The sequence below is a fragment of the Mustela putorius genome, unplaced genomic scaffold (assembly GCF_011764305.1).
Source record: "Mustela putorius furo isolate JIRA1106 unplaced genomic scaffold, ASM1176430v1.1 tig00000421_pilon_pilon_pilon, whole genome shotgun sequence".
NCBI classification, from domain to species: domain Eukaryota; kingdom Metazoa; phylum Chordata; class Mammalia; order Carnivora; family Mustelidae; genus Mustela; species Mustela putorius.
The window spans coordinates 2,321,486-2,330,186 of NW_025421375.1; positions in this window are offsets into that span (position 1 = coordinate 2,321,486).

Below are 8,701 nucleotides of genomic sequence, written 5' to 3' on the forward strand. Positions count from 1 at the left end.
CTTTAAGGCTGGAAATCTTTCATTTTCTGTGAATTATGGAGCTCAAAGGCAAGAACAGATGATGGGGGGTGGGTATCTTAGCACAGGTTGCCATAGCAGGACACCATGGGGAGGATGGGGCTTAAACCACAGAAAGTCAGTTCTCATAGTTCTGGAGGCTTGAAGTCCAAGATCAGAGTTCCAGCATGTTTGCATTTTGGTGAGATCTCCCTTCCTAGCTTGCAGCTGGCTGTCTTCTTGCTGTGTCCTCACATCAGGGAGAGAGGCTCTGGTGTCTCTCTTCTTCTCAGGGCACTGATACCATTGTGGGGTCTCCGTTCACATGCTCTCTTAAAACCCCATTACCTCCCAAAGGCTTCACATCACCTCCTTACACCATCACATCAGGGGTTATGGACTCAGCAGAAATTTGTGGGGGGGACACATCCATCCCACAACCAGGTGTTGCCCAAACTTTTTGACTGCAGAATAATGAGGTTTAAGAAATGTCAAACTAGACTCCCCCTCATTTGATGATACAAAATGAATATCCTAATTGTATCCTGGAACAGGGCACATAGGAAGTACTCAGTTATTTTTGGAATGACCTCATTCACTCTTTGTGATATTTATTTATGTATTTATTTAAATTTTTATTTATTTGTTTGTCAGAAGAGAGAGACAGAGCACAAGCAGGAGGAGAGGCAGGCAGAGGGAGAAGCAGGCTCCCCACTGAGCAAGGAGCCTGACGGGGGATTTGATCCCAGGACCCCAGGCTCATGACCTGAGCCACAGGCAGACGCAAAACCAACTGAGCCACCCAGGTGTCCCTTCATGATATTTATTTTCGTGCCAGAGTGTAGACCCAATTTATTCATAAATATAGACAAGAAATCTATTTTACTATGGTGGTTTGGTTTTGTTTGTTTTGCTTCTCTAAAGCAGAGAAATCAAGTTCAATATATAGAACAAAAAGAAACTTCCAGGATAATAAATTTCAACATCTCTGGGTTAGAGCTTGTAGAAATACTTGGAAAGAAAATAGACTTGGGCTTTTCACTTAAAAACAAAACAAAACAAAAAACCTCCAGAATCCATGATATTCCTCACGCTATTTTTCAACATGAAATGCTGCTGCTTTTCAACTCTTCCCATCAAATCCTAGTCATTCTCTAAGAGGCAACTTAACCACCTCTCCCATAAGCCTTTCCCAGGTCCCCAGGAGAACCTACCTGTTCCTCTCTAGTGCTCCCATAGCCCCTCTATCTTCCACTGTGTTCACTTTAATCGTGCACGAAATAGGAATAACAATGTTGCCACTGCACTGCTGTAAATCTTGTAGGTTACAATCTCCCATGCTACCTGGGCACTTCCCTGCTCCTTAAGACACAGAATGGTACCAGGAAAGTGCTAGGTGTCTAAAGAACGATTGTTTGTGGAGACCAGCAGAGCACAGAGCTAGGGAATTAGGAAAGCATGGTCGGAGCCCTGCCTCAGCCTCCAACTTGCTGTTTGACATCGGGAAGCTCACTCCACCTCTCTGTGCCACCAACAACCCCCCCCCCCCAGCTCTCCCTGGAGACAAAGGCATGGGTTGGGTGATCTCTACCTCCAGCCGTCCCCAGACATGGCAGAGCTTTCTATGACGAAAATGCATGAACGTTTCCTTCCCAGATGGCCTCATCAGAAAACAGCCAGTAGCTCAGAGAGAACACTCAGTGCACAGGTCCCACACTGACATTTTAAGTCAAACACAGATGAAAATCTCTCAACGCCCAGATGAAAATAATTTGGTCTTCCCCGAACCTATTTTCCCGTCACCCACGTATTTGTAATCACTGTTTCAATTTTCCTCCTCTTAGACCTCATGGAGACATCTTTCAAGAAAAACAATACGCGCCCAAACCCAGCAGCCTGCCTGGAAGGGCTTGGATGTGCTCATTAGAGCATGGGGGCTGTGTGGGGCTGCGCTCCCTCGGCGCACAAAGAGCAGCAGCTGGATGGACAGCCCGCCGAGGGTGAGCAGAGGGCCCTCTGCCAAACGCTGTTCCTTTAATTCACCTAAACGCTGACCTTGAAAAATTGCCCTTTATGGGATGTGATGAGGTGTGAATTCAATCTCCATCCTCACTTGGGGCTTGTCATTTTCTGTGCTGTGATTGCCAGTTGTCCCAGACAACATCAGCCGGCCTGGCAGAGGGTCGGGGAAATTGACAAGGTCCTCTGGGGAAGGCTGACATCCAAAGACCCACCCCACAAACTCATTTCAGTCATACCCCTCTCTTGCCATTATGATTTCTTTTTTTTTTTTTTTTTTTTTCAGTCACACCAGGTTGGTACCCATTCAATGACATCACTGGCATGGCTGAATTATATATACCCTCTTTGGTAGGCAGGCAAAAGGGGGTGCTCTTCTGAGAGCAGGCTTGGGAAGTTTCTCTGTGCATTCCCTTTCCTCCTTAAATTCTCCAGCTCCTGACCCAAACCAGCTCACGCCATACTTCTTCTGAATGTTCCAAAAGGGTGAGAGAGGGGAGCGGGCATTCTGCAATTTTTCTTGTGCTCAAAGAATCAAATGCAGTCAATTTAACTTCATCAAATCACTGACAACAGATGCTGATACAGAGGATGGAAAATATGCAAGGCCAGAGAACAGCCAAAATCCTACAGTTTCTATCAGTATTAAAGCCAGATGTTCCATGGGCTTTTCAAATTTGATAAAACCCACCAACGATAAAGGCTTCTCCCTGGATCGGTTGGTCCCAGGGCCCATTCATCAGTATGTGGGTCACGAGGCACCACACCAGGTTAGCAGGTAACATTTAAGGCAACCTGAAGGTTTCTTGGGAGGCTAGACAGGTCCTCCTTTGTGTGTGGGCTGCTATAGGTTGTGGCTCAATCGGTCTGTTTACACTACACTTGCTATGGCAACGTTTATCTGATATGGACAAAAGGCATCTCAATTCTTGAATTAATAACACTTGAGTCAAGCTTATGATTCAACAAGAGGTATTCAAACAGTTTGAGCGAAGGCAATGTTTTCTTTGAGGCCAATGAACACAGCAACAAACCTTTGGCTGAAGTGATCCAAATGTTCAGGAAGCAAGGGTTACCAGGCTCTGAAAACCATCAGCCCGTCCTTACAATTAGAGAGCAGATGGGAGAAAAATAAGTAACTGCCCATCCCGTCGGATGGGACCCAGGCGCATTAGAAAGTACAAGAGGGCCCCCGCATGTAGCAGGGACTGCAAATTCACCGCCTAGCCCTTCCTCCTTGTCCCAGTGATGCCCTAAGGCTGCATTTGGCCCCTCCTCCTTGTCTCTGTCCCCAAACTGCTGGGCCCCACAAAAGTCAGGTGATTTGATTTCATGGCAACACTTTTCTGGGAAGCAGATGGAGCCCCAGGGGCTCAGGTAAATGGCTTTCCCCTCCTTCCTCCCCACAGTTCCCAAACAGAGGTTTCCTTTTCTTCCCTCCATTGAAAAGTTGCCAAAACCACTCCATACTGTACAGCTAACCCCAAAACAGGCAACGGAGAATGATGTTAATTTAAACTTCTGCCTTATTAAGTAACAAAACCCAGAAATAATGTGATCAAAGCCAAAAGACACAAACTTCTGCCATCTTTCTTGAGATAAAAGGAGCAAAACACCCATTAACTGAAGGAGGCTTGGACACTTCATAAAAATAGCTAATTAAGTGTTGGAGTAACTTAGCATTTTGCCTCCCGAGCCCTGCAATACTCAGGACTAGCCTGTATCCCCTCCAATCTCACTCCTTCCTGCCGTGACTCAGGGAGTCACATAATTCTTTTCTCATTCCCTTCATTGTGTGCCAAGGCCTGTTGTAGGCGCGGGGAGCACAGGAGCCATCGGTAAACCCGATCCTCACTCTTGAGTACTTACACCAGGATGATTAGTAGGGGGGTGAGCAGGACAGATCAGGCAAGTGTCAAGTGCTTGGATGAAAATAAATGAGCATAAGAGGAGTGAAGGGCAGTGGGGCAGGACAGAGGCTGCTGTTGGCCATCGCATCTGAATCCTGAAACGCTCGCGAGAATTTCTCCCTTGCTACGGAACCATCTCCTCTCGGGTGTGTCATTACCAACTTGGTTTTTCAATGGTGAGTGAATTCATTGCTCCAACTCACCATGAGTTCTACTTGCTTTTTACGTTTTAACCTGCAAACAGTTTTGAACACCCACCCTATACCAGATATACAAAAACAAAAGAGGGCTGGTGTCCACTGGACCAGAGTCCATTGCCTGGTTAAGGAGACAGATGCACACATCAGTAGCTCCAATGGATATAAAGCTGGGGTCCCTTAGTATTCCGGGGCCACAGACTCATCTGGGCGGTGAGTTTAAAATGCAGATGCCTGGAATCCAGCCCAGATCTGCCAAATGAAGACCTCTGAGTAGGGAAGGAGAGAGCCACAGTATTTGCATTTTCAATCATGTGCCTCCTTCCCTGAGATTAGTTCTAATACCTAATGAAGACTGAGAACCACTGGTATTGAGAAAAGAACATGAGACTTGGTCAGTGGTTATAGTTCTTTAGGGCAGGTCCCAGGCCCTATCTGCTTTGAAATTTTGGGTTTCTAATATAGTACCTAGTCCCAAGTGCAACTCTATCGGTGCAAACATTAATGAGAAAAGAAACAGGTTCAAATGGAGGACACGCTTGATTTAGATTCCTGGAGAAGGGAGGAAGGAATATCTCCCCCCATGAGTGTTGTGTAATTGAAATGAAAGAAACCCAGGAAGAGCAGCTACCATGGCTCTTTGCAGGTAAGAGATGCTCTGAGACGGTGAGTTCTCACCAGCCGTGGCTTCCCTCTGCAGAACCCTTCATGGTAAATGCTGTTATATTGCAAAATGTCCTCAGGATGATTTCATTTGAAGAAACAATTCTGTTATTAAAGATCATTGAAAAGCACTGCTCTCTAATGTTCTAGACTTTTCCTCCCAGGTCTGTTATCTGTTCCTTTTCCACCACTGAACTTACTGCAGTCAGTATTGGCAAACAACAGGACGAATGTAGACATTGTGCTTGGAGCCTAGCACTTGCATATCTTCCCATCCAAATGTCTTCCTTCCTTATAAGAAGATAAAAACATGATCAGACTTCCACTGAAAAACTGTAAGAGAACAGATGAATCTAATGAGACCCCATGGGCAGGATTACAAGTGCTCAGGGGAGGATGGACACCAAAGGAAGGCCAATACATGTCTTCTCCAATGTATTGTTGTAGATTGAAGTATGGTTAATTAGCTCTATATTATTATAAAATACTTTAAATATGCTTACAGTTAGAAGATTAATTAACTTTTCCATTTTTCCCTTATGACTTTTTAACCAAAGAATCTGTGAAAATTCTAGCTAAGATTGTTGATGTGTTAGCAACTGCTACTTGCCTACCAAATAGCCATTCTCTCCTTATGAACAAACACTAATTTTATTATGGAAGGAAATGGGCCCATTCGAATATGTATCCCACATCCCTTATAACTGAAGGATATCATGTGAAAGCATTATGATCAATGGGAAGTGAGTACAAATGGCATAGAGGAACAGAAAATGTCTTAAAATAAAGCTTCCCAGACATATGTTGCCCTTTATGCATCTAGTTTTCTCAGTCTAAACATGGACATGATGGCTGGCATTCCAGCAGTCATCTTGAGAGCATGAGGTCAACCATTACACCCTACAGATGGTAGAGCACAAGGCCAGAGAGACCCTAAGACTTTGATGATATCAGGGAGCTTTCCTAACAGGTTGAATACCTGCTCCAAATGTATTTTACAGGAGAGAAAAACAAACTCTTAATATCTTCAAGTCACTTTTGTGTTTTGCTTTTTCATGTCTGTCACTAGCAACCAAACAGAATTCATAACTAAGACAATAAGAAAGCTAATATGCTATAAATGAAGCAAAGCTTAAGAGTATTACCTATATCAGGAAGCATTATCCGCCAGCAGTCTGCCCACAAAAGCGCATTCAGGTGAGATTTCCTGACTTTTTTATGTGTTTCCAGATCTGAAGGTTTTGGAAAGTGTATATGAACAGTAAAGTACATGGGGCTGTTATCCAGAGAGGATCACATTTTGTTTGCCCAGCACTGCAAAATGAACAGTGTTAGACATGAGTTGTCAACGATTCTAGAAAGTTACATTTTAAACCATTTTCAAGAGGGGTAGATTGTATATGAAAAGGCCACTTAGGGTCATTAACTTTGAGATCATTTTCAGACTTGCCATATGATTGTAACATTAAATGTCACCCCTACCTACCACCTCTTTGCTTAGCCTTTGTATCTGTTCTCTTAAGCAATATGGACTAAAAAGCATGAAAGCACTAGGTCCCCATTAGACATCCTTCCCAAAACCATGCCAAAGCATAGGAAGTGTGCATTGAGCACATTTATATATGTGTCAGGTATAGAAAACAGCAAACTTAAACAGAGCATGCCCTTTGAAGTCCTGAAGTTGACTAATGAGCTGGGTGGGGAATGGCACTGAGAATATTTCCCTCTGGCTTTTGCAAGACAGAGACAAGCAGCCAGGCTCAGGAAATCCACTCAGCAAGGCACTGGGCAAAAAGGGGAGATCATCTGGGATCCTAGAGGCACTCAGACAAAGCCATCAACAGACGCAGTGGCAAGCAGGAGTGCCAAGAACATGGCCATTAATGATAGAAGCAGCCGACCCCAGAGACCCTCAGTAGACATCCCGAATAGGAGCCATCTTGTCCTGGGCCTTCCTCGCCAGAGGGACCAGTGATGCTGAAGGATGTATAAAAGACTGTGATGTACTTGGCAGCATTCCTAATTTCCTTAAGCAGGACACACTCTATAGTTACATATAGACATACAGACACCCTATTAGTTAACCAAAGAAAGTGATGCTTAAGGAGATTAAATCAGTTGGCCAACATGACATCGTTTATAAGCAACAAAGCCAATGCTCAGATTTGAGGCTGTCTGCCTCCAAACTCCATATTTACAACTCTCATGCTATGTAGGCTTTCTGAGAGGAAGACCTCCCAAAGTTGAGGGCCAAAGGTCCTTACTAAGGAATCATTTAAAAAAAAAAAAAAAGAGTCCTGTTGTTTTAATGAGTAGGTTGGTTTTAATCTTGTAGGCAAGACTTAATGTTCTTGAGCTTATTGAAATATTGAAAGTAGTTCATGGTTCCTACAAGGAATGTAAAGATTCTAATTTGGAAAACAAGGGATCCAGGGGATATGGGGAGAGTGAGGATGAGAAAAGTCATTATCACAGAGACAGTCAAGCTTTGATAGTCTGAATGTGCCAAGTGATTTCTTTATTTTTCTAATTACGGCTTCCCCATTTCCTGAGGTATAAAATCCAAATGTCAGTATATAGTCACAACTGTCCTAAGAATACAATAAGATACCTTTATATTCCTTGGTTGGAGCCTAAGACTTGAAGATAGCTCCCCACTCACTGTCCTCACACACCTCATGCATTGACTGGAGAATTCACTATGTAACTCAATCATCCCAGAACACAGTGGTGTCCGAGGACATTGCTACATTCCACTACTTTGGATCATTTTCTACCATCACCTGAAATGACCTTCCCCTATTCCCTACATGGCAAAACTTTATCTGTTCTTAAAAAAAAAAAAAAAGAAAGAAAAAAAAAAAGATTTATTGAGGGGTGGGTGGGTAGAGGCAGAGGGAGAGGAAGAATCTGAAGGAGACTCCCCATCCCAAGTACAGAGCCTCGTGGACTCCACCCCATGCTCCAAGACCATGACCCAAGCCAAAATCAAGAGTCAGATGCCCAACTGACTGAGCCACCCAGGTGTCCCAAAACATCATCTGTTGAAACCCCACTCAAGTACAAACTCTTTCTGAAAGCTTGCCTCAAGCTAGGTGTCTTTACTTTACCTAAACTTTCATTGTCCAAACAGAATTGGCCCAAGAGAATTTATCTCCCTCTGTACTTTGTTTAGGTCTCTGTTTGATAACATTGTAACGTTGTTTATTCATTTTGCTTAAGTGTGTCTATGAGTAACTTATTAGTATGTGAATCTCCAGACTCTGACAAATACCAGATACACAGTGGGAAGTAAAGGCTGAATGCAGAGATAAATTGTAGTGGTGACTTCAATAGAAATCGAGTAAAAAAAAAAAAAATCAGATTTTAACATACTGTGATTCAGATGTTTTCCTGGGTTTGTTAGACCTTCACAATATAAAATATTTTGCAAAAGTCTAATGTATAATTCTATTATAAATCAAAAGGGAATTAATTTTATATACTCAAAAAAGGTTGTGTTCATTTTCTAGCTTGCTCTTTTTCCTGTATATTCCTCTCAAAGTCTGCAATTCCTGTGAAGCTCAGTGTCTTGGTTTATGAGAAACCTTCAAAAGCCACCCTGGTAAGCTTTTGAATATGTAAATCATTGATTCTTCACATCTAATATGGGAACACACCTGAGCAAGGATTTTGGACAAATCTTCAGATTCCTGTCACTAAAATCTCTGATAACCAATATTTATTGAGTGCTCGTGTGTGTTGATGCTTTCCTAAGCACTTTCCATGTATTAACTCCCCTAAACATCTAGAGGCTAAGACAAGGTCCAACTCTAACAGAGGGCATTACACATAGTGAAGAGAAAGGAGAAAGATTATATAGGAATTGCAGCTCAAGACCCCTAAAGATTCACCAGGAGTAGTAAGATTTTTCAG